Genomic DNA, 26178 nt, shown 5'->3' with positions numbered 1-26178 from the left:
GGTGATGAATAATTTACTCATCTACCAAATGAATGAGGGACTTTTTGAGAGGATACAGCACACACGTTCCTGGTGTATTGTTTCATATCATCCTCCCCTCTTTCATATCATCCTCCCCTCTTTCATACCATCCTCCCCTCTTTCATATCATCCTCTTTCATATCATCCTCCCCTCTTTCATATCCTCCTCCCCTCTTTCATACCATCCTCCCCTCTTTCATATCATCCTCTTTCATATCATCCTCCCCTCTTTCATATCCTCCTCCCCTCTTTCATACCATCCTCCCCTCTTTCATATCATCCTCTTTCATATCATCCTCCCCTCTTTCATACCATTCTCCCCTCTTTCATATCATATTCCCTCTTTCATATCATCCTCTTTCATATCATCCTCCCCTCTTTCATACCATTCTCCCCTCTTTCATATCATATTCCCTCTTTCATATCATCCTCTTTCATATCATCCTCCCCTCTTTCATATCCTCCTCCCCTCTTTCATACCATCCTCCCCTCTTTCATATCATCCTCTTTCATATCATCCTCCCCTCTTTCATACCATTCTCCCCTCTTTCATATCATATTCCCTCTTTCATATCATCCTCTTTCATATCATCCTCCCCTCTTTCATACCATTCTCCCCTCTTTCATATCATATTCCCTCTTTCATATCATCCTCCCCTCTTTCATACCATCCTCCCCTCTTTCATATCATCCTCCCCTCTTTCATATCATCCTCCACTCTTTCATACCATCCTCCCCTCTTTCATATCATCCTCCCCTCTTTCATATCATCCTCCCCTCTTTCATATCCTCCTCCCCGCTTTCATATCATCCTCCCCTCTTTCATATCATCCTCCCCTCTTTCATATCATCCTCCCCTCTTTCATATCATCCTCCCCTCTCTGTACTCCTTTTTTCATCCTTCCATTGCTACATGCCTCTCTCATCCACTAGCCATGAATATCACACTCCCATTTGTCTTTTCCTTGTACCTCCACTGGTCTCTTTCTGCTATCCTTGTCATAGGAGGCCAAGGTAGCAAGGTAGAGAGATAGTGATGAGGAGGCACAGACCGGTGGCACCAGCTAGAGAAATAAATGATGGATGGACAGGAGGACCAAAGAGAGTGGGAGAAGGAGAGAGAGGGAGAGAGAGAGAGAGGGAGGGAGGGTGAAGGAGAGAGAGAAAGAGAGAGGGAGGGTGAAGGAGAGAGAGAGAGAGAGATAGAGGGAGGGAGAGAGAGTAAGAGAGAGACAAACTAAGAGAGTGAGAAGTAGAGAGAGCGTAAAAGAGACAGAGAGAGAAGTGAGGGAGAGGAAGAGAGAGAGAGGAAGAGGAAGAAAGAGAGGGAGCACATCATATAAATCACGGCTGATAGAGATCTCAGTTGGAAATGCCTCGCTGCTCTGAGAAGAGCGGTCTTGAAAAATAGGCAAACAGAAAAAGCCAGCACCACTCTTCCCTCTGTGACAGGAGGACAGGGCTATCATTCAGATACACATACACACAGCCCCCTAGTATCAGTGGTGGGCTCGCCTAACAGAGACAGGTGGAGCCAGCCCCGGGGCTATCAGGGAGATGAGGTTGGACACCTGGGCCAGGGTGAGCTACGACACAGCCTGACCCAGACACCTGTCTAGAGGTGGCAGGGATAGAACCAGGAAGCACATCACAATACACCCAGCCTTCAGTGGTTTAGAGGTGGGCCTGGGACATCTACATTGAGCCAGCAGTTAGCGCTAGGCTAGGTGAGAGTATGTTCAATCGGTAGGAACACTTAGCTCTGTAGATGGAGGGGCGCTGAAGGAAGGGTATTGTCTTCACTAGACACAATCACACTCTGTTGTGTATGTTATTGTAAACAGAAACTTGTCCTGAGAAACGTCTTACAACTGAAATGTTGACAACTAGTCTCTTGTGATTGTTTTTCTAGGAACAGAGACACACTGGACAAAAAACTACCATACACAGGTGTTTTTCCACTCAGGTGAAGGGGTGTGTGAGGGGGAACTGAACATGTTGAAATTCACAATGGGCCTGCTACTGTACGCTGCTGCTGGGGGTTCCCTAAAGGCTGAGAACAACACACACAGACCGACGGTTGTGTGTCGTCCTCACCTGTCCTCCTGTCCTCCACTCCGAGGTGATGCAAACCTGTCCCCAAGGGCACCGCTGCCTCTAAAATGTTATCCCCTGTGTAACTGCCCATGCACTCCCTCCTAAAAGGCAAGTGAGGTCAGAGAGAGAGGAAGTGGGATTACAGTTCCTGGCAGTGGACAGATCAAATACCCCCCTCTGCTCCTAATGCCTCTCTCCCTACCGCCTAATCCCAAGAAAACTCTTCTACGTTAACCACATAATTAACTCCACCCCTTTGTCCTCCACTCCATATACAGTGTGTGTCGGGATGAGGACCACAAAAAAAGAGAGTTATTGAAGAGAGATTGGTGAAGAAATGTAGTATTCTGTTAACAATAGGACTGCAAGGATTTAGCAAGCCTGAGAGATCAGTGTTTACGTGTGAGGAAACTCTCATCTCCAGGAGGTGGCTATGTCACGGGATGGTTAGAGTGTGGTAACGAGGCAACGTTTTAGATTTTTCCTTCTCAGAAGAGGTCAGGAAAAAAAGACATGCTGAATCCCCTTTCTCGCACAGCGGGGGAGGTGGAAACACACAAAGCAAGTCATCACTTTTTAACTCCCGGCTCCCATTTGGATAATTCAATAACTTTTTCTCCAAACCGATTCAAATGTTAGCCGCTTATGTACTGTACGTGAACTTTGTGCAGAAGCTCAAGCTGTCAGCCAATGGGACACACTAACAACACACAGTTTAGCAACATGATGCTAAAATTAGCAACAGTTTCAGTACAGCACAGTGTGTATTCTGTAGCATTGCACAAGTAGAGGCTATGCGATTACCACGTCACTGTGGGTCATATGAGAATTTTTTTTTAGCAACTAGCTAACTAGCTAGCATGGCTATGTATGAGCTAGTAGTTAGCTATGAATTATCAAGTAGCTATAATATTCAGTCTAGCCCACTAACAGTAAGGCAAATGAGGCTACAGGCTGAGTTTAGCAGCTATCTATGGAGATGTACTAACTATTCACAAGCTTTGGATTAGCGTTTAGCTCCAAAATGGCTATTTTGATACAGTTGATTGAGTAGCCTCCTTGGCTAAAGTAATGGTTGGTTTATAATAATGCAGACTTAATGTTAACATCACTGCTGGGGAAAATAGAGAGAGAGAGACACAGCTGACTGTGGGCTGTAATCTAATTACACTGTGTATGTACTTCCTCTTATAGTCTGCTCTCGGGGATCCGGGTAATTCAAATCTATCTGTTTTCTACAAGCCCTAGATTCATTTCACTGCTTCCCTGTACTCAGACATCCACCCACCACTCACCATCCCTCCTTCACAGCCACATACTGAGGTAGAGAGCGAGAGGGAAGAGAGGGGAGGAAGGAGGGATACAGCTATGGAGAATTGCTAAGTGCATTAGGAGAGACAAATGAATCCACTAATAACATTATGGTCTCAGTAGCTGTGAAGGAGGCTCAGTATCAGGTCGTATCAGATACAACAATCTTGTCAAAGACCATGTGATCTTCCCTGCTCTCACTGTGGCTTGCATGTTCAAAGGATAACGAGATCGTAACAATAAACACAAACGTCTTTATGTAATAACGCACACATGAGCAGGAGACAGGCAGGCGAGGGAAGGAGTGAGAGACGGAGAGATGGAAGGAGTGAGAGATGGAGAGAGGGAAGGAGTGAGAGACAGAGAGAGGGAAGGAGTGAGAGACGGAGAGAGGGAAGGATGTGAGAGACGGAGAGAGGGAAGGAGTGAGAGATGGAGAGAGGGAGGAAGTGTGCTGTAGGTAAAAAGGGAGGAGCTCTGATGATACAGTGAGGGGAAAAAAGTATTTGATCCCCTGCTGATTTTGTACGTTTGCCCACTGACAAAGAAATGATCAGTCTATAATTTTAATGGTAGGTTTATTTGAACAGTGAGAGACAGAATAACAACAAAAAAATCCTGAAAAACGCATGTCAAAAATGTTAGAAATTGATTTGCATTTTAATGAGGGAAATACTTATTTGACCCCCTCTCAATCAGAAAGGTTTCTGGCTCCCAGGTGTCTTTTATACAGGCAACGAGCTGAGATTAGGAGCACACTCTTAAAGGGAGTGCTCCTAATCTCAGCTTGTTACCTGTATAAAAAGACACCTGTCCACAGAAGCAATCAATCAGATTCCAAACTCTCCACCATGGCCAAGACCAAAGAGCTCTCCAAGGATATCAGGGACAAGATTGTAGACCTACACAAGGCTGGAATGGGCTACAGGACCATCGCCAAGCAGCTTGGTGAGAAGGTGACAACAGATGGTGCGATTATTCGCAAATGGAAGAAACACAAAAGAACTGTCAATCTCCCTCGGCCTGGGGCTCCATGCAAGATCTCACCTCGTGGAGTTGCAATGATCATGAGAACTGTGAGGAATCAGCCCAGAACTACACGGGAGGATCTTGTCAATGATGTCAGCTGGGACCATAGTCACCAAGAAAACAATTGGTAACACACTACGCCGTGAAGGACTGAAATCCTGCAGCGCCCGCAAGGTCCCCCTGCTCAAGAAAGCACATATACATGCCCGTCTGAAGTTTGGCAATGAACATCTGAATGATTCAGAGGACAACTGGGTGAAAGTGTTGTGGTCAGATGAGACCAAAATGGAGCTCTTTGGCATCAACTCAACTCGCCGTGTTTGGAGGAGGAGGAATGCTGCCTATGACCCCAAGAACACCATCTCCACCATCAAACATGGAGGTGGAAACATTATGCTTTGGGGGTGTTTTTCTGCTAAGGGGACAGGACAACTTCACCGCATCAAAGGGACGATGGACGGGGCCATGTACCGTCAAATCTTGGGTGAGAACCTCCTTCCCTCAGCCAGGGCATTGAAAATGGGTCGTGGATGGGTATTCCAGCATGACAATGACCCAAATCACACGGCCAAGGCAACAAAGGAGTGTCTCAAGAAGAAGCATATTAAGGTCCTGGAGTGGCCTAGCCAGTCTCCAGACCTTAATCCCATAGAAAATCTGTGGAGGGAACTGAAGGTTCGAGTTGCCAAACATCAGCCTCGAAACCTTAATGACTTGGAGAAGATCTGCAAAGAGGAGTGGGACAAAATCCCTCCTGAGATGTGTGCAAACCTGGTGGCCAACTACAATAAACAAGGGTTTTGCCACCAAGTACTAAGTCATGTTTTGCAGAGGGGTCAAATACTTATTTCCCTCATTAAAATGCAAATCAATTTATAACATTTTTTACATGCGTTTTTCAGGATTTCTTTGTTGTTATTCTCTCTCACTGTTCAAATAAACTTACCATTAAAATGATAGACTGATCATTTCTTTCACAGTGGACAAACGTACAAAATCAGCAGGGTATCAAATAGATTTTTCCCTCACTGTACATCCCAGAGAGAGAAGCACTTTGAGAGACACCGACATTAATAACTAGCAACAACCCCCCAACCCTCTCGACATGATAGAAGCCCACCTCCTCTCCATCGCTTCCTTTCAGCCAATCAGATCGCAGATCTCCCGAACCCGTTTTATAGAACCCCCTTTATGATATGTACAATAACAAGCCCTTTATGTCTCTCAGAGAAGATAGTAATGGTGGTGTTATCTGGCAATGCTCCCACATTGTTAATTAGCTGTTGTTTATTCAATCCGATCTGGAATCTATCACCGGTTGACGGGGTTCCCCGGGGTAGAAAAAGCCAGGTTCTCTGAATCAGCGTTTGTGCCTGGTCACAAAATGAACTATCAGGCCTCCCGAGTGGCGCATCGCAGTGCTAGCTGTGCCACTAGAGATTCTGGGTTCGAGTCCAGGCTCTGTCGTGGCCGGCTGCGACCAAGAGACCCTTGGGGCGGCGCACAATTGGCCCAGCGTCATCCGGGTTAGGGAAAGGTTTGGCCGGCAGGGATGTCCTTGGTGCACCAGCGACTCTTGTGGCGTGCTGGGCGCACTGCACGCTGACACGGTTGCCAGGTGTACAGTGTTTCCTCTGACACATTGGTGTTTCCTCTGACACATTGGTGTGGCTGGCTTCCAGGTTAAGTGGGCATTGTGTCGAGAAACAGTGCGGCTTGGTTGGGTTGGGTTGTGTTTCGGAGGATGCACTGCTCTCGACCTTCGCCTCTCCTGAATCCGTATGGGAGTTGCAACGATGAGACAAGACTGTAACTACCAATTGGGGAGAAAAAGGGGTAAAAAAATGAAAAAAAAGAAAGAAAATGAACTGTCTTCAATGGCCACCAGAGATGTCTGAGAAGATGTAGTTCATTCCATTTTCCCCAACAACAACAACATCCTCCTATCTTTTTCAATGTAACACCCACCTATCTAAATAACATACGGTGAGAAGAATATCCTTCCCCTGAATATCCCATTTTCTCCATCACCTGGAGCCTTGGGCCACCGGGTCCGGAACTCCATCTACCACTGAACAAGGACCACAGGATGGCTCTAATGGGCCAATCCAGCTAAACATCAAAACATAATACTATATGTCTGTGTGTCTGTTTGAGGTTTTACTATGACCAAAGGTAAGTTTCCTATACTGGCGTTAAATTGTGAGTATTATAATGAGGGGACATGGGAAAGGGGTTGGCTAGGACTGTGATCGGCTGAAAAGGCAATTCCAGAAGAACACAGGCTGGTAGTAATCTGCTGCACAGGAGGACAAAAGACTCTATTTTGACAAGAATTTACTATTTTACTATTTCAATGGGCAATGCAGGCTCAACAATGCTGCCAGCTACACAGAGAGAGATGGAGAGAGCAAGAGAGAGAGATGGCGAGAGGAAGAGAGAAAGATGGAGAGAGCGAGAGAGATGGCGAGAGCGAGAGAGATGGAGAGAGCGGGGGGGGGGGGGTCTTCCTAAAGGACCAGATTGCAGTGCTCTCGGGTATGAGACGCCGGAGTGTTTAAACCTGAATCGCATCTAATTTATCCCTTGCCAGAAAATATGTGAAGAGGAACTGCTGATAACTGCTGGGAGACAGAGAGAAGGAGAGAGAGAGAGAGAGGGGGGAAAGAGAAAGAGGAAGAGAGAGAATGAGTGGATAGAAAAGAGAAAGAGAGAGCAAGACAAGGGAGAGAGAGAAAGAGAGAGCGAGACAAGGGAGGAGGGAGAGAAAGAGAGAGCGAAACAAGGGAGGAGGGAGAGAACAACATCAAGTAAAGCGTATTTAAAACATAAGCTATTCTGGAAGTTTTGTGGGTATTTAGATCCAATAAATGGGAAGCGGCTATTGATTTAAGCTCCAGACAGCAAGCGGAGATCCGCTTCCTTATTTCACAGATTACACACAACACAATGAGAAGCCCACTGGGAATAGATGGCAGGGGAAGTCTTCCTCCTTCCTCTTTCTTCTACACGTACAAAAGGAGAAATATGCACCAAACTTCGAGTTATAATCTCATATGATACTACTGCTGTGCTGGTAGTGCTTCCTACATCAACATCCTGTGATTTATAACCTATACACAATGATAACTAAATACACTTTCTCTGCTCAGACCCATGAGGTTATTAAATGAGGATTTAAATGTACATTGGCTCTTAGGCTGCGTTTAGACAGGCAGTCCAATTCTGATATTTTTTCCACTAATTGGTCAAATGTTGACCAATCACATCAGATCTTTTCACATCAGATCTTTTTCAGAGCTGATCTGATTGGTCAAGAGACACATTAGTGGGGGGAAAAAAGATCTCAATTCGTCTGCCTGTCTAAACGCAGCCATTGTCACCTAGCAGAAGTTGCTGCAAATAGAGTGAACCGTTGATATCTGCTTCAATTGGAGAGAAGTATACAGGTGGAAACCAGAGGGAAATCAACATTTTAAAGATATCTACAGTTTTAATTCCATGAAAAATGTTCTAACTAGTTACTGCTGGAGATCTTTCTCTGCCACAACTGAGACTGAGTTCACTGATCTTAGACAAAGGTTCTGGACCAGTGAGGTTGCAGATCAATGTTGCTTAAAAGCTCCCTAAAAAACATTTCAATATTGTTTACAGGTCCACTACTTTATCATTCACTGGCTGTCAGTTTCAGATCGGTCATAATCCGCTTTCCGTGGACAATATCAGAACACTGGACTGCCCTTACAAAGCAAAGCCCCACACTCATTCTTTATCAATTAATTTCCCATTGGGCCAACAACATTTCCTTCATTTTTCTTTCTGGATCCCAAGTCACCTATCAACAGGGACAACGGTTAATGACAAAAAAGAGTTGGAGAACTACTGGACTTGTGATGAATTTCCTGCTGTGCCATAGCGACTCAGCTTCTTTCTGGCAGTGTAGCCAGTGTGTCTGCGGTGCAGAGGCGGCCCCTGAAAATCTGGATTTCAGAGTTTACAGCCGGGCTGGCTGGTGCTTGGCTGGAGGTGTCAGCCTTGGTGACACGTCCGGCACGCAGATGCTCATCGCCTAGGGAGCCTGGGATTGAGCTTTAGGGATGGATAGAGCCCCAGCGACAACACTGTGTCACAACACATAACCAGAGTATATCCTAAATCCATTTACACATGATCTACTATAGTATACTGCACACCAATGACAGCCACACAGCTGATACCGTCCTATTGGATACGGTAAGTAATATACTAACATTATTGAAACATGAAATACACTGGGGAGAATAAAAAAAGGACAGACATATATTTCATTAGTTTACTCCTATCAGGCGATGGGTGGTAGGATTAGGGGAAAATAGTAAAGAAGGAAAATATTCCCAGCGGGTCAAAAGTTTACATACACTCAATTAGTATTTGGTAGCATTGCCTTTAAATTATTTAACTTGGGTCAAACGTTTCGGGTAGCCTTCCAAAAGCTTCCCACAATAAGTTGGGTGAATTTTGGTATAACTGAGTCAGGTTTGTAGGCCTCCTTGCTCACACATGCTTTTTCAGTTCTGCCCACACGTTTTCTATGGGATTGAGGTCAGGGCTTTATGATGGTCACTCCAATGCCTTGACTTTGTTGTCATTAAGCGATTTTGCCATAACTTTGGAAGTATGCTTGGGGTCATTGTCCATTTGGAAGACCTATTTGCGACCAAGCTTTAACTTCCTGACTGATGTGTTGCTTCAATATATCCACATCATTTTCCTCCCTCATGATGCCATCTATTTTGTGAAGTGCACCAGTCCCTCCTGCAGCAAAGCACCCCCACAACATGATGTTGCCACCCCAGTGCTTCACGGTTGGGATGGTGTTCTTCGGCTTGCAAGCCTCCCCCTTTTTCCTCCAAACATAACGATGGTCTTTATGGCCAAACAGTTCTATTTTTGCCTCATCAGACCAGAGGACATTTCTCCAAAAAGTACGATCTTTGTCCCAATGTGCAGTTGCAAACCGTAGTCTGGCTTTTTTTATGTCGGTTTTGGAGAAGTGGCTTCTTCCTTGCTGAGCGGCCTTTCAGGTTATGTCGATATAGGACTCATTTTACTGTGGATATAGATACTTTTGTACCTGTTTCCTCCAGCATCTTCACAAGGTCCTTTGCTGTTGTTCTGGGTTTGATTTGCACTTTTCCCACCAAAGTATGTTAATCTCTAGGAGACAGAACGCGTCTCCTTCCTGAGCGGTATGACGGCTGCGTGGTCCCATGGTGTTTTTACTAGCGTACTATTGTTTGTTCAGATGAACGTGGTACCTTCAGGCGTTTGGAAATTGCTCCCAAAGATGAACCAGTCTTGTGGAGGTCTACAAATTTTTTTCTGAGGTCTTGGCTGATTTCTTTCCCCCCCCCTGATGTCTAGCAAAGATGCACTGAGTTTGAAGGTATGTAGGCCTTCAAATACATCCACAGGTACACCTCCAATTGACTCAAATTATGTCAATTAGCCTATCAGAAGCTTCTAAAGCCATGACATAATTTTCTGCAATTTTCCAAGCTGTTTAAAGGCACAGTCAGCTTAATGTATGTAAACTTCTGACCCACTGCAATTGTGATACAGTGAATTATAAGTGAAATAATCTGTCTGTAAACAATTGTTGGAAAAACTACTTGTGTCATGCACAACGTAGATGTTATGGCTGTGTACGGGAGGCGAAGTCAGGTGCAGGAGAGCAGAGTAGATTTAACAGGCGCGCTTTTATTCTGGTCAAGAAATAGGCACAAAATGACATCAAAGTGCCCAAAAGAAAACACGGAACATGTACAAAAGTATAGCGCGTGAACATCTCACATAACAATAAACAATTACACACAAAGACATGGAGGGGAACAGAGGACAAAATACATGCAGTGTGATTATGGAATGAAAACCAGGTGTGTATGGAAACAAGACAAAACAAATGGACATATGAGAAATGGAGCGACGATGGCTAGAAAGCCGGTGACGTCGATCGCCGAACGCCGCCCGAACAAGGAGAGGAGCCGACTTCGGTGGAAGTTGTGACAGTAGAAGTCCTAACAGACTTGCCAAAACTATAGTTTGTTAACAAGAAACGTGTGGAGTGGTTGAAAAACAAGTTTCAATGACTCCAACCTAAGTGTTTGTAAACTTCCGACTTCAACTGTATATATTCATTAAGAAATGATATATATATATGGGGGATTGGAAATGATGCAGACAATTACATTGATAGAAGTCACAATCTATCTGCAATATGAAAGCTGAAGCTACCCCATGAAAACAAATAAAAACATTAAAAACACTGTAAATGCCTCGTATTAAATCTCTCCATCTATCGGCCCCACATCAAACACAAAGTCGCTGTACATGTTATATGTATAATAGGACTAGCTTTACCGCTAGTGCACCGCTTGCTGGCTAGTGCACCGGCTGCTGGCTTGTGCACCGGCTGCTGGCTAGTGCACCGGCTGCTGGCTAGTGCACCGGCTGCTGGCTAGTGCACCGGCTGCTGGCTAGTGCACCGGCTGCTGGCTAGTGCACCGCCTGCTGACTAGTGCACCGCCTGCTGTTATAGTTAGGAAGGTATTTGAGGAAGAGAGCTGAGCCTTTGTGTTGAAACTCTCTCAGAACTTGTGGAACATGCGGTCTGGGCGCTGGGGAGGATTAAGCTCGGAGGTGATTTATTTTACACTTTCTGATACAGTATTCATTTTGAGCGAGTGAGAAAAAGGAAGAAAGAGAGAATAACAAAGAAAGAGAAAAAGAAATGGCTCAAGGAAATGCCCTTGGTATTTCTGCAGTGTATCGGCTATTCACCTCTGGCTAAAGCATATAAATTGGAAGGTTCAATACTGTCTGCGTTAACCCTTGATATACCGCTTCGTATTAAGACACATGGATTCATAAGAAGATTTTGATAGACATTGAATGGTAGAACATATCTAATGTCGAGAAACAGGGAAGGTTAAAGCGTTAACTAATTCATTTGTGAGTGTTGCCTTTCCATTAACTGGTTGATTTTTTTTCACACTTCAATCACAACAGATGGTAGGCCATAGTTTTCAATTAAAGAGATGCAAAGCAATTGATATCCTATTCACACACATGTGCACACTCAAGCACAAACACACACTTCCAACCCTAGCCTCTGGAAATACAGTAGATGGGAAGGAGGAGGTGACAGCCATGGTGTAATTACTCATAAAGCTTTTCAGACTTAATGACCTAGGGTGGATGCATCACTTTGTTTTAATTAAGTCGCAGGAGGAACCTCTTCAGAGAGAGAGAGAGAGAGAGAGAGAGAGAGAGAGAGAGAGAGAGAGAGAGAGAGAGAGAGAGAGAGAGAGAGAGAGAGAGAGAGAGAGAGAGAGATTCAAACATTCAAACACGTACAAAAGGATACGCAAACACCATGCGAGATCCTTCGTTTGAGAAAGGCACATGTGCATTCAGAAAGTTTTCAGACCCCTTGACTTTTTCCACATTTTGTTACATAACAGCCTTAATCTAAAATGGATTTAAAAAAAAAAAAATCATCAATCTACACACAATACCTCATAATGACAAAAGCGCCACAATGACAATATCCTATACTGACATTTTTGCAAAACAGAAATACCTTATTTACATAAGTATTCAGACCCTTTGCTATGAGACTCGAAATTGAGCTTAGGTGCATCCTGTTCCCATTGATCATCCTTGAGATGTTTCTACAACTTGATTAGAGTCCACCTGTGGTAAATTCAATTTATTAGACATCATTTGGAAAGGCACACACCTGTCTATACAAGGTCCCACAATTGACAATGCATGTCAGAGCAAAAACCATGCCATGAGGTCAAAGGAATTGACCGTAGAGCTCAGAGACAGGATTGTGTCATGGCACAGGAAGGGTACCAAAACATTTCTGCAGCATTGAAGGTCCCCAAGAACACAGTGGCCTCCATCATTCTTAAATGGAAGAAGTTTGGAACCACCAAGATTCTTCATAGAGCTGGCCCCCTGGCCAAACTGAGCAATTGAAGAAGGGCCTTGTTCAGGGAGGTGACCAAGAACCTGATGGTCACTCTGACAAAGCTCAAGAGTTCCTCTGCGGAGATGGGAGAACCTTCCAGAAGGACAACCATCTATGCAGTACTCCACCATTCAGGCCTTTATGATGGTCAAACGGAAGCCACTCCTCAGTAATAGGCACATGACAGCCCACTTGGAGTTTGCCAAAAGGCACCTAAAGGACTCTCAGTCCATGAGAAACAAGTTTATCTGGTCTGATGAAACTCTTTAATGCCAAGCCACACATCTGGAGGAAATCCGGCACCATCCCTACAGTGAAGCATGGTGGTGGCAGCATCATGCTGTGGGGATGTTTTTCAGCGGCAAGGGCTGGGAGACTAGTCAGGATCGAGGGAAAGATGAACAGAGCAAAGTACAGAGAGATCCTTGATGAAAACCTACTCCAGAGCGCTCAGTACCTCAGACTGGGGTGAAGGATCACCTTACAACAGGACAATGACCCTAAGCACACAGCCAAGACAACACATGAGTGGCTTTGGGACAAGTCTCTGAATGTCCTTGAGTGACCCAGCCAGATTCCGGACTTAAACTCGATCAAAAATCTCTTGAGAGACCTGAAAATAGCTGTGGAGCGACGCTCTCCATCCAACCTGACAAAGCTTGAGAGGATCTGCAGAGAAGGATGGGAGAAACTTCCCAAATACAGGTGTGCCAAGCTTGTAGCATCATACCCAAGGAGCCTTGAGGATGAAATCGCTGCCAAAGGTGTTTCTACAAAGTACTGAGTAAAAGGTGTGAAAACTTTTGCTTTGTCATTATGAGGTATAGTGTGTAGATTGATGAGGGAAAAAAGCTATTTAATCCATGTTAGAATAAGGCTGTAACGTAACAAAATGTGGAAAAAGTCAATGGGTCTGAATACTGAATACGGTCCTCTGTGTACTATGATTATAGAGGTAACTGCCAAAATAAACGAAACACCAACATAAAGTGTCTTAATAGGGCGTTGGGCATTGGGCCACCACGAGCCAGAACAGCTTGACATAGATTCTACAAGTGTCTGGATGCAACACCATTCTTCCATGAGAAATTACATAATTTGGTCTTTTGTTGATGGTGGTGGAAAAAAACGCAGTCTCAGGTGCCACTCCAGAATCTCCCGCTGGGTTGAGATCTGGTAACTGAAACTCACTCATCGCTCACTCACTCACTCGCTCGCTCGCTCGCTCACTCACTCACTCACTCACTCACTCACTCACTCACTCCCTTTAAACCCCCTATGCTCCTTTGAGACCCCTCTTTCAGAGATCTCTTCTTCTAGCTATGGAAGACAAAACAATGGGCAATTGGGCATTTCTATACATGACCCTAGGCATTATGGGATGCTATTTGCGTAATTAACTCAAGAACCACACCTGTGTGGCAGCACCTGCTTCTTGTATCCCTCATTTACTCATTTGTTTATATTACTTTGGCAGTTACCTTTGCATCATCTGTCTGCTCCTGTGTGTTCAATGTTCATCAGCGATGATGCGTTCATACGTACAAGAGAACACACATTCTGCCATTGCCGAGAATGCATTCCATTTTCCGAGGTGTACTCTCCTCGCTCAGGAAATATCAAGGAGAATAAATGTTTTCATTAGCTAAAAAAGGAACCTTGGTTCCGAGAGATTTCAAATTGATTTTTCTATGCTTGAAACTCAAAGGAAAGTGCACTTTTTGACAAAGAAAAAAAAGAGAGAGCAGAAAACAACATCAATCCCGGTAGGCGGAGGGGTGAAAAAAAAAAAAAACTTGACAAGTGCAGACAGGAAATTGAATCACTTGACAATTTGCCTCGCTGCTGGGCCTGGTTCAGGGGTGTCAGGATTATTCTGTAGGAGGCCTCGAATGAATGAGTCAATCACTCGACCTGCACCTCGGTTGATCTCTGCTAGTTTTACACATCAAACGCTCACACAAAACTAACTCTCTCTCTTTCTCGCTCTCTCTCTCTCTACCTCTGGCAGTTACTTATTACTTGCATATCTAAACTGACAACATGTACCTGTTCAATAATTCACATGGCTTTGAGATGAGTCTCTGGGTGAGGTCATGTGTTAGACAAGGAGTCAGAGGTTGACTTACGTTTCTGTAGTCTGGTGCCAGCTCATTTGAAGATAATGGGTGTACGGGCTAATTAACAAATAACATGAGTTACATCTCTCTCCTCATCTCTCCTCCTGTCTGCTCTGAGCTTTGATTAGTCTCTTAAGTGCCTCTACTGGAAACAACATCTCTTATTTAGAAGAAATATAACTCGTATCTCTAATTGTGTAATTTGAAATAACAAAGCCTAAAATCGAATTGTATTCAATTAGAGTTAATATAACCTGTTAGAATGCTAAGTAAAAAACACATAATTAAACAATAATTAAAGCTTTTAACTGTGGACTGTTATGATTTCTTATTTCAACACCATTTTGGAGTTAAGAGAACAAATGTATTTTTACCATCTTCAAATAGCATAATTCAGTCTCAACAGTGGTTTGTTCACTATCACTATAAAGATCTTAAAGTTGGACAGGTTTTGTGCCAAATATCTTATTAGATTTTCTGTGCTTGTTGTACAAGTGTTTCACACCAAATGTTTTAATCATAATGAGATTAATGTCATCGGAATCTGTAATTGGAATAATTTAAATAATACTTTTTTTAAATCGAAACTTTGCTATAATCCTGCCCCTGTGTTATAAATCAAGTCCCTCCACATTAATATGGAAGGCGCGGAGTTACCCCGTTTAATTAGGTATTCCGTAGCAATGCATGAGGATAGGGTGTAGCGACTACAGCGACTTGCGAGGGGCGTCTCTGCGTGGTCTAAGCTGAGCGCGATACATGGAGGCCGTTCCGTTCCAATCACCCTCCCACCGCTACATACCCAGCAGGGATAATATACTTCCTCGCTTATCAAATGCCATGATGGCACATTTAATGAAATACCTTTTCTATTTGGATTGGCCCGTTTTGCCTCGCTATGCACTGCTTAGGCTGGAGGGTCTTAAAGGCATCTCCGTGTGCCGGAGACTGATAAAGTCATTACACTGTTATAGTCATCATCGTAGTCTGTGGACGTGTGTTCCTTTGTTCACCAAGCGATGTACTATATACCAGGGTTCCCCAACTGGCGGTCTCCAAGTGATTTTACATTTTGGAAATCTGTTCCCAACTTTTCCCAGGCATAATAGAGAGACACATGATAGCATACAAATGTAAGCAAGGTTTGAAATGATTATGTTTTAGCCAAATACTGTATCTGTTTGGGCTACTTGCGGTCAATTTGCTGTCTACAAATGTTTGAAATGATGTTCCGCCCCCCAGGCCATCCGCTCAAGAAGAAAATAAGCCTGCGGCTGAATCTAGTTGATGATCCCTGTTATAAACCTTAAATATGTAGCATGATCAGAAATACTCATGAAGCCGTCATAACCATGGATATCCTATTCAATTACTACAGGGGCTATGGCATCAGCCCTCAAAGTTACAGAATTCCTCTCACTTCCTTCCTCTCATCACTGAACATGGGTAAAGGGTGCATATGACTGCCTGTGTTCTTTTGTCCACAGTGAGATATGCAATATATGTGTATGTGATATACCATTCTCACATGCAACAAGATTAGAATACTTGTGAAACAGCAATCCAAATTAACATAGGATTAATAAACCCCACAACAGCAATTCATATGCTCGAGGAAGCATCTATAATCCTGTATACACTTTCTCTGTCCCTCATCCCTTCTTTACACTGTGGTTGCAGGCATCTGTTTTTCCTGACTATGTAAACATGCCCCTGCTTGCTGATGATTGGTCTGCCCGGCCCTGGGAAGTCAGCGCTGGCCCCACACATATGCTCTTGGTTGAAACCTCCCCCCCCGTGCATCAAAGAACCTTGAAATTGAAATTGACGTGCTGTCTTCCAGGAAGACGGTCTTTGTCCCCCTTAATTGTTTCCATAATATGTATTAAAGAAAAATGATCTGCCTTTATCTCTCACGGTGTGTACGTTGGCATCATTTCATTTGTGATGCCTGGCTATATACTTTTCTTCTCTCTCTCTTTTTTCCTTCTTCTTACTTTCACTCCCGAGTGCATAGATTCCTCCGGGGTCAATGTATTTTAAGAAGAAAAAAGGCAAGTCTTTAAAAGCCGGCCGCTAGCTTTGATTCTGAAGCCGAATCTCTCTGCGTCTCAGCCACACCCATATCAACATGAGAGGGAGTATCAAGCCACTGCTCGTCACAACCTCTTTGGTAAAGCACTAGTAATTAAAAGTGGCCACTCGTCACCATTCATTAGCTAAGTGGGCACTTCCTTCCTCTCATCAATGGTGCTTTACTCAACCATAATAGCATTCGCCTATTCAGCAATTCATCATCAGTAGTCCCCTATTCTAATAAAGACTACATCCCCCACAATTGTCAGACACTTCCTGGTTGGCTGATACACCTTCATACTGTATCTTGTAGGTGTAAGCTCCCCCTTTTGTCAAGGCTTTATTGAGAATGAGAGCCGGTTAAATATCTCCGCGCTCCGGCGCCAGATTAAGATCATTCCAATCCAAAGCATAGGCCCCGGCCTCGAGAACCCTCGAAGAAAAATCACGGGCAATTAACAGAACATAAAGAGCATATCGCTTCCCATCTCGGTGGATCTTGTGTCACCGCTATAAGGGATAGGTTTTATCTACCCCTCCAGACCCTCAGAGGGTGTACCACACACACACACACACACACACACACACACACACACACACACACACACACACACACACACACACACACACACACACACACACACACACACACACACACACACACACACAGAGATGAATGCACACACAGAGACACACACACAAGGGAGCACACACAGCAAGGAACGATTCGAATGAAGTCTCTACATCGGAACAGTGTTAGGCTTTGAGGACCCCTGGGGTGGAATTTTTCCCCAGGAACATTCTTATTACCTGCAATTTCCAATTCTAGTTCAAAGGCAAGCTTGGGGGATGCATTTCCCGGAGTGAGCCACTGCCTGTAGAGACAGTTAGGAAGCCTGGTTGTTGGAACACTGGAACACACAGCTATCTGGATAGAATGAGTTCTCCCTGGAGCAAGGCATACCGTCGGCCTATGTGTTAAGTTGGAAATGGCCAAGCTCAGACAACCTCTCCCTGAGGCCTGGCGGTTGAAAACACAAACTTCCTTTAGAATGGCTTCTATCTGGTGCAATGCATACCGTATGTGATGGCTTACCTTAGCAAACCTCTCACTAGAGCCTACCACTTCCTGGGAGGGTAAAATGTGTCTGGATATCTTCGCATGATCAGATAACTGAAACTGTTATGGTATAGTGGTTCAACATGACCAGATAACTGAAACTGTTACGGTATACTGGTTCAACATGACCAGACAACTGAAACTGTTATGGTATACTGGTTCAACATGACCAGATAACTGAAACTGTTATGGTATAGTGGTTCAACATGACCAGATAACTGAAACTGTTATGGTATAGTGGTTCAACATGACCAGATAACTGAAACTGTTATGGTATAGTGGTTCAACATGACCAGATAACTGAAACTGTTATGGTATAGTGGTTCAACATGACCAGATAACTGAAACTGTTATGGTATAGTGGTTCAACATGACCAGATAACTGAAACTGTTATGGTATAGTGGTTCAACATGACCAGATAACTGAAACTGTTATGGTATAGTGGTTCAACATGACCAGATAACTGAAACTGTTATGGTATAGTAGTTAAACATGACCAGATAACTGAAACTGTTATGGTATAGTGGTTCAACATGACCAGATAACTGAGACTGTTATGGTATAGTGGTTCAACATGACCAGATAACTGAAACTGTTACGGTATAGTGGTTCAACATGACCAGACAACTGAAACTGTTATGGTATAGTGGTTCAACATGACCAGATAACTGAAACTGTTATGGTATAGTGGTTCAACATGACCAGATAACTGAAACTGTAGTATAACATGACCAGATAACTGAAACTGTTATGGTATAGTGGTTCAACATGACCAGATAACTGAAACTGTTATGGTATAGTGGTTCAACATGACCAGATAACTGAAACTGTTATGGTATAGTGGTTCAACATGACCAGATAACTGAAACTGTTATGGTATAGTGGTTCAACATGACCAGATAACTGAAACTGTTATGGTATAGTGGTTCAACATGACCAGATAACTGAAACTGTTATGGTATAGTGGTTCAACATGACCAGACAACTGAAACTGTTATGGTATAGTGGTTCAACATGACCAGATAACTGAAACTGTTATGGTATAGTGGTTCAACATGACCAGACAACTGAAACTGTTATGGTATAGTAGTTCAACTGAGCTACAAATGTATTCCATTTGAAACTTCCTGTGAGGTGGTCTTATGCAATGTCTTAAGAAACTTTAATGTTGTGTATCCATACAGAACACAGAAGGAGAGAGAGAGGAAGGAAGGAAGGACAGAGGGAGTGGGTGATGGAGAGATTGCAGACATGCAGAGAATTCCCAGCGCTGTCCTCCCACAGTGTTCGCACGGCTACCACAGTTAGACAACCAATTAGCAAAGAGTGGTGAGCAGGTGGAGATCTCTTGGCCTGGCAAACACTGCTCACATCACCCTCTCTCTCCCTCTTTCCCTCTCTTCTGTGTCCCTGCCTCCCTCAATGGCCATCCACTCATCAGTAGAATGTCTCTGTGGGCCTCTCTCCTCTAAAGACCTCGTCTACGAGGCCTGTGCCAGCTAAACAGCTCAATATCAGAAAGGGATGAAGAGAAAGACATGGAGGAGTGTGGATGAGGAGGAAAAGCACACCATCAACCTAGGAACCACATACAGAATGATGTCCTTAGCGTTTGGCTGGACAGGGGAAAGGCTGGCCTACTCAGTGAGTAAGGTGGATACAGAGCCTGGGGCCGAAGGAGCACTAGTGGAGCCTGCCAGTAAACCATGGATACTACAGGGCAGAGTAGACAGGCTATCTGAGGCTAGAGCACCCAACCACCAGCCCAGAGGCCAAATCCAGGCTCTGGCAAAGACAGGCAGCTGGAAGCCGACCAGGCCTCATGGGGTAAACCCTGTTGGAAGGAGGGATAGCAGAGGCAAGCAGCAGATTAGACAGTCAACAATTCAATGCACTGCAGTGCCTCTTTTCACACACAGACACTTTTAGGCTCTACATACATACACATACAGCAAGCATTAAAACAATCAACCTGGCAGTTTTTCCAGTGTTGAGCAGCGGTTGAAAACCTGGAAGCTTTTCCAGAGACACAAAATTACCTACTTTTGCACATTAACACATGATCTTACATCACTGCATCGCCCACTAGAACACGCCCAGAAGTGTCAGGGTACATAAACAGCCTGTGAATTCTGACTAGAATACCACATATAATCATATTTCCCTACCACTGCAAGGTACATTATTTGGTATCGATCCTATCCCCAGTACTCTAAAGGGATGGTAGGTAGCCTAGTGGTTAGAGCGTTGGGCCAGTAACCGAAAGGTTGCTGGATCGAATCCCTGAGCTGACAAAGTACAAATCTGTCCTTCTGCCCCTGAGCAAGGCAGTTAACCTACTGTTCCCTGGGTGCCGAAGATGTGGATGTCAATTAAGGCAGCCCCTGCACCTCTCTGATTCAGAGGGGTTGGGTTAAATGTGGAAGATACATTCAGTTAGACAACTGACTAGGTATCCCCCTTTCCCTCTTGAGGATACCGTAGGATAGGGGGCGCCACAGCGCATTTTGAAAAAAAATCGTTCCCATTTTCAACGGCCTACTAATAAAACTCAGAAGATAGGGCATGCATATACTTATTATATATGGATAGAAAACACTCTAAAGTTTCTAAAACTGTTTGAATGGTGTCTGTGAGTATAACAGAACTCAAATGGCAGTCAAAACCCCGAGACCGATTGAAACAGGAAGTGGAATTCTGAATTGTGGACTCGACTTCTCATCTTTCCTTATTAATCACACCGTTAACCATGGTTCAGTGAGCACTTCCTATTGCTTCCACTAGATGTCGCCAGTCCTTTCACAGTGGTTTGAGCCTTATAGAGTCAAAACTCAGTGAATGACACGAGTTTGAAATTGGTCACAGGGGATGGGCCATCACCATTATGACGCCGGCGGCCATGTCTGCCCCCACCTTTGGATACGGTTTTAAAGGCCATGACATCATCCCCCTCGAATCTTATTGGCTCTCTTGGTGTTAGAGGCCCTGAAGATTTATTTTATACAACGTTTGACATGTTTGAACGAACCTACATGCGCGAGCATTGCATTTATTATGAACTTCAGACCTGCGCTTGGAGAGAGCCATAGGACGCGCTACCAACATCAGGCTAATGGAACGTGAAGTATGGACTTTTTGACCGAAAATACATCTGTTGTGGACCTGGGATGCTTTCTGATGAAGACAACTAAAGGTAGGCGATTATTGACAATATTATACAAGATAAGATGTGACATGAGATTCTTTCCAAGATGGCGCCGAGCTCTGTATATTAGCTAATTTTCTGAGTATCGCATCTCCTTTTATCGCAAAGTGTGATTACCCAGTAAAGTTCATTTAAAATCTGGTATGACGGGTGTTCTCAAGAGATATTCATCTATAAATGTTAGATTGACAATATACATTTAAAAAATCGTTATAGGATAGTAATTTAGGGAAATGTAGCATTGTTTACCGGGACGCTTTTGAGGGGAAATTATGTAGTCAACCTCAGACAGAGATGTAAAATGCTGTTTTTATATATAAATATGACCTTTATTGAACAAAAGAATGCATGCATTGTATAACATGATGTCCTAGGGGTGCCATCTGATGAAGTTTGTAAAAGGTTAGTGCTGCATTTAGCTGTTTTTTGATTATATGTGATGCAAGTGGTTGGTCGGAAAATGGCTATGAAGCTGCTTTTTACGATGGACTCATCTAATATAATCTAATGATTTGCTTTTCCTGTAAAACCTTTTTGAAATCGGACGACGTGGGTCGATTCAGGAGAGGTGTATCTATAAAAAAAAATATATATATTATTATTTTTTTTTAATTATGATTATTTTTTTATGCTAATTGGCGATATGATTTTTCGCTGGATTTTGATCCCGCTAACGGGATCAGACGCTGAAGAGGTTTTAATGTAGTACTGCTTCTGTAACCAATAGATGAGTTCCCCACCACTCTAGGAGGAATCCTTGTCTCTATTTGCTAGACACTCCATCTTGCTGCAAGATTACAACACTATTCTAATATTATGCAAAAGTAATATGTATTCATTATGTAAATATGTACAATATTACTCCTGGAACTGTCCAGCGCTCGCGTGCCCGGTGGGGTTTCAGTTTTTCGAGAGCTTGGGACTATATGGTTCTCTCTGTATTTTAGTAATGTAGTTATTGTCATAGCCTTGTTCTGTTCAATGTTCTCTACCGATATAGTACTCGAAATACCCCAATTCATGTTGTTAAGTTCGAAAGAATACTAGATAAAAATTGCTGACACCAATCAAACCAATGAGGGTTTGGAACTTTAAAGCCAATTATCCGCCAGTGCTCTTTTTGCAGATAGAACCTTATAGTCTGAAGCTCTCATTTTACCCAGAGCAGGACATGCATCTGGGTGGCACCGCCTGTCTGAACCCCACACTAATGAAACGGTCCTTTTTGGGGACAAAACCTATTTCTTCATTAGTATTCCGGAAGTATCTGTGTGGGTGTGTGACATCAATCAATCTATTTCACAGGAGCCTGTAGTTTCTCATCAGCTGATATCAATCAAGCTCAGGTTAATGGGCCTCCAGCATTAATCTGGGGATGCGAAGTCTACTCAGGAATGCATCACGCAACCCGCCAGCTAAAAACACAAATGAGGTGAAATCAGTGTTCCTGCAAAGGGCAGGTATGGAGTGAACGCACGAAGGGCTAAATACAAACAAATTGACATAATTATTCATGGTCACACACAATACTGCAGAATTACAACTGTACCTTTGTCCTCTCATATGTGGAAATACATTCAGACATCCCCACATTATAAATAGGCGCTGGGTGGCATCCATATACATTTCTCTGAATACTTTTGTGCATACCCACACACACAAACAGCTTGTGAGCTACCAGGAGCACACGGCACGACATCCTCTATGCCACTCTGCTGGGAAAGGTGTATTATAGCTCCAAACACACGCACACTTACACACACGCACACGCACACGCACACGCACACAGACACACCCTGCCCTTTGGGTGGCAGGGCTAGAGTGACCAGTGCTCCTCCCCTCCCTGCCCCAGCATTCCCTGGGGCAGAGAGGTAGACTACTATGACCCCTCTCCTCTCTTTCTGTCTCCACCTCCATCTGCATCCCCCAGAGGACCTTCGCACAACAACCAAGGCTGAGATTCACCCCCTCACCCAGCTAGCCAGGAGTATGCGAGGACATTACATAAGCTCATTATTTCTCCCGTTATTGCTTGTTTCGTGACGCCTACGGTCCTGGATGTGTGAGGAAGTAACAACCGGTTCACCGGCATGGCAAGACAACTGGGTAGATAGGACCACTTCTCTCTCATTGCATATTATGTTCTATGCTGTAAAAAAAAAATCTAGGCTACGCCTTTCCCCCACTCCATCAGCATATGTGCTGTGCTCACATGACCCACTTCCATTACAAAGTCTATTTGCAATGGGACCTGCGTGTGTGTTCTGCATAACACGCAGACGCCTCCTCCTCCTCTGCCTGCTATGCAGTATTGTGTTCAAGTCAGGTCAGGGGTGCACGGCGAAGAGCTTTCATATTCATTGTTTGAACACAAGACTCACTGATAAATTTGAGGGGCCAATAGGGGTGATCTCTATTGTATTTATTCATGGCTTGGATGTCTAGACCGGAGATGCAGGAAGTGACTGGCATTCAGAGCCCGCATGCTAACCACAGATATGCTACACTTGTCTGACATTCTAGACACACATAGCCTTATTTAAAGTAAAGGTGTTGTTGCAGGACATTTCACAGTTCACAACATAGCACTTTTCCCAGCTACAAGCACGTAACCACCCCTTTTACTGTCTCCATTCCCTTTCGGTGGCAGCCATTTTGTCCTGTTTTATGATAGGCATGCTTAATCAGGCCCCAGACGTTAAACCCCTATGACGAGACATGAGAGATGCTATGTAAAATCCCAGTGAATGTAGAGCCCTGGGTCGGATGACCAGCGGGGAAACTGTGGGAAATGATATTGTGTGAGAGTAGATGGAAGTGAAATGATATGGTGTGGAAGTAGAGGGAAGTGAAATGATATGGTGTGGAAGTAGAGGGAAGTGAAATGATATAGTGTGGGAGTACAGGGAAGTGAAATGATATGGTGTGGAAGTAGAGGGAAGTGAAATGATATGGTGTGGAAGTAGAGGGAAGTGAAATGATATGGTGTGGAAGTAGAGGGAAGTGAAATGATATAGTGTGGGAGTACAGGGAAGTGAAATGATATGGTGTGGAAGTAGAGGGAAGTGAAATGATATAGTGTGGAAGTAGAGGGAAGTGATATGATATGGTGTGTAAGTAGAGGGAAGTGAAATGATATGGTGTGGAAGTAGAGGAAAGAGAAATGATATGGTGAGGAAGTAGAGGAAAGAGAAATTATATGGTGTGGAAGTAGAGGGAAGAGCGGACACATATCTTACGATCGACCCGTTGTCCATCCAAGCTGATGTCATAGTTTCAAGTCGGATTTGACGTAATGTGGATGAATGTCTAATTTTAACACATTAATTCCACGTGGTTTGAACCGTGCCCTGTGCAACTGGGTCCTGGACTTTCTGACGGTGGTGAAGGTAGGAAACATCACCTCCACTTCGCTGATCCTCAACAAAGGGGCCCCACAAGGGTGCGTGCTCAGTCCCCTCCTGTACTCCCTGTTCACCCATGACTGCGTGGCCACGCACGCCTCCAACTCAATCATCAAGTTTGCAGATAACACAACATTAGTATGCCTGATTACCAACAATGACGAGAGAGTCTACAGGGAGGAGGTGAGAGCCCTGGCGGAGATGAAAATAACCTCTACCTCAATGTCAACAAAGCGAAGTAGCTGATAGTGGACTTCAGGAAACAGCAGAGGAAGCACGCCCCATCTACATCTACGGGACCGCAGTGGAGAAGGTGGAAAGCTTCAAGTTCCTCGGCGTACTCATCACTGGCAATCTGAAATGGTCCTCCGACACAGACAGTGTGGTGAAGAAGGTGCAAAAGAAGGTGCATCTTAGAGGCTGCTGCCCCTTATACATAGACATGGAATCACTGGCCACTTTAATAATGGAACACTAGTCACTTTAGTAATGTTTACATACTGCTTTACTCATATCTAATGTATATACTGTATTCTACTCTCCTGTATTTTATTCAATGGCAGTCCGATTCTGCTCTTCCTAATATTAATAATTTCTTAATTCCATTCTTTTACTTTTAGATTTGTGTATTGTTGTGAATTGTTAGAAACCATTGCACTGTTGGGGCTAGGAACACAAGCATTTCGCCACACCTGCAATAACATCAGCTAAATATGTGTATGTGACTGATTTATTTTGTTTTGGTTACAGGGTTCATTCCGTATGGTTACAGGGCTTAAACAGAAACAACTCTAAGGGTTAAGTTTAGGTATTCATTTCGAGAGGTTAAGGCTAGGGCTATGGTTTGGGGAAAGCATAAAACCAAAAATGTGCTGTTTCCATTTAGGATCATCAAATACTCTCCCTGCTTGCTGAATAATTGTGAAATGCTGTGACACATTTGTTTAAGCAGCATGTTCTGGCTGTGAGTGCTGTGAATTTGAGCCCAGTGCTGTCCCATAGTTTATTGTAAACATTTTGGTGAGTGCCGAGGAAGACGTTTCTTGACGTCCTCAAACGTCAAAATCGACGTGTTTCTGGTGACCAGGCTGCTCTATCACTCCCTTTTTACACGACAGCAGAGGGGTTTTATGGCTAGTGGAGAAAGAGGAGGGGGACTAGCCAATTACAGGAAATGTAATGGAGAAAGCATTGAGCATCCTAGAGAAAAAGCTTCCCATTAAGGAACACCCAAAGTGTAATTAAAACATGAGATGACCTTCAACGCTGGAACCTCACAGAAGAAAATCACTTTTATTTCTATCAGCCCGGGTCAGAAGTTATCAAAAGCATAGGGGTCTGGTGATTAAACAGAGCTAGGTAGAAGTCATCACTTAGTGTCTTCTTCATCGCGTATCCTCCTCATGTCTCCGACATTTTACCAGTGTCTCCCTTCGTTTACGTCAGAGAGGGGGTTGGACTGCATCGGGACGACAGCGGGTACATTTGCAATGATAAGCAGATGATGAATCGGAGCGTGGACGTCGCTATTTCTCTCTGTCACTTTGCCTTTTACGCTTCATATTTCACCCTTTTTAATGTCTCAGGGAACTCCCCCCCCCACACCTACCCTTTACACCCATAATCACCTCAAATCCTCTCTCGCTCTCTGAGGCAAACTTTTTCCTGGTTTGGCCTAGACAACCGTTTGCTTGAAATTCATCACTCCTTCACTTGGCCATTTCTTTTCTTCATCGTGTATCTCCTCGTGTCTCTGACATTTTACCAGTGTCTCCCT

The 26178-nt window shown here is 44.0% G+C and overlaps 1 protein-coding gene across 7 annotated transcripts in view; it reads right to left on the bottom strand.

Moving 5' to 3' along the window:
• Positions 1-26178, bottom strand: part of LOC106608688 (neurexin-2) — a 1106898-nt gene that overhangs the window by 332264 nt on the left and 748456 nt on the right. The gene's annotated exons all lie outside the window — the stretch shown is intronic.

Source organism: Salmo salar, chromosome ssa07 (genome assembly GCF_905237065.1).
Source record: "Salmo salar chromosome ssa07, Ssal_v3.1, whole genome shotgun sequence".
NCBI classification, from domain to species: domain Eukaryota; kingdom Metazoa; phylum Chordata; class Actinopteri; order Salmoniformes; family Salmonidae; genus Salmo; species Salmo salar.
The sequence above is the reverse complement of the archived record's forward strand: the minus strand, read 5'-3'. Positions and strand labels throughout refer to the sequence as shown.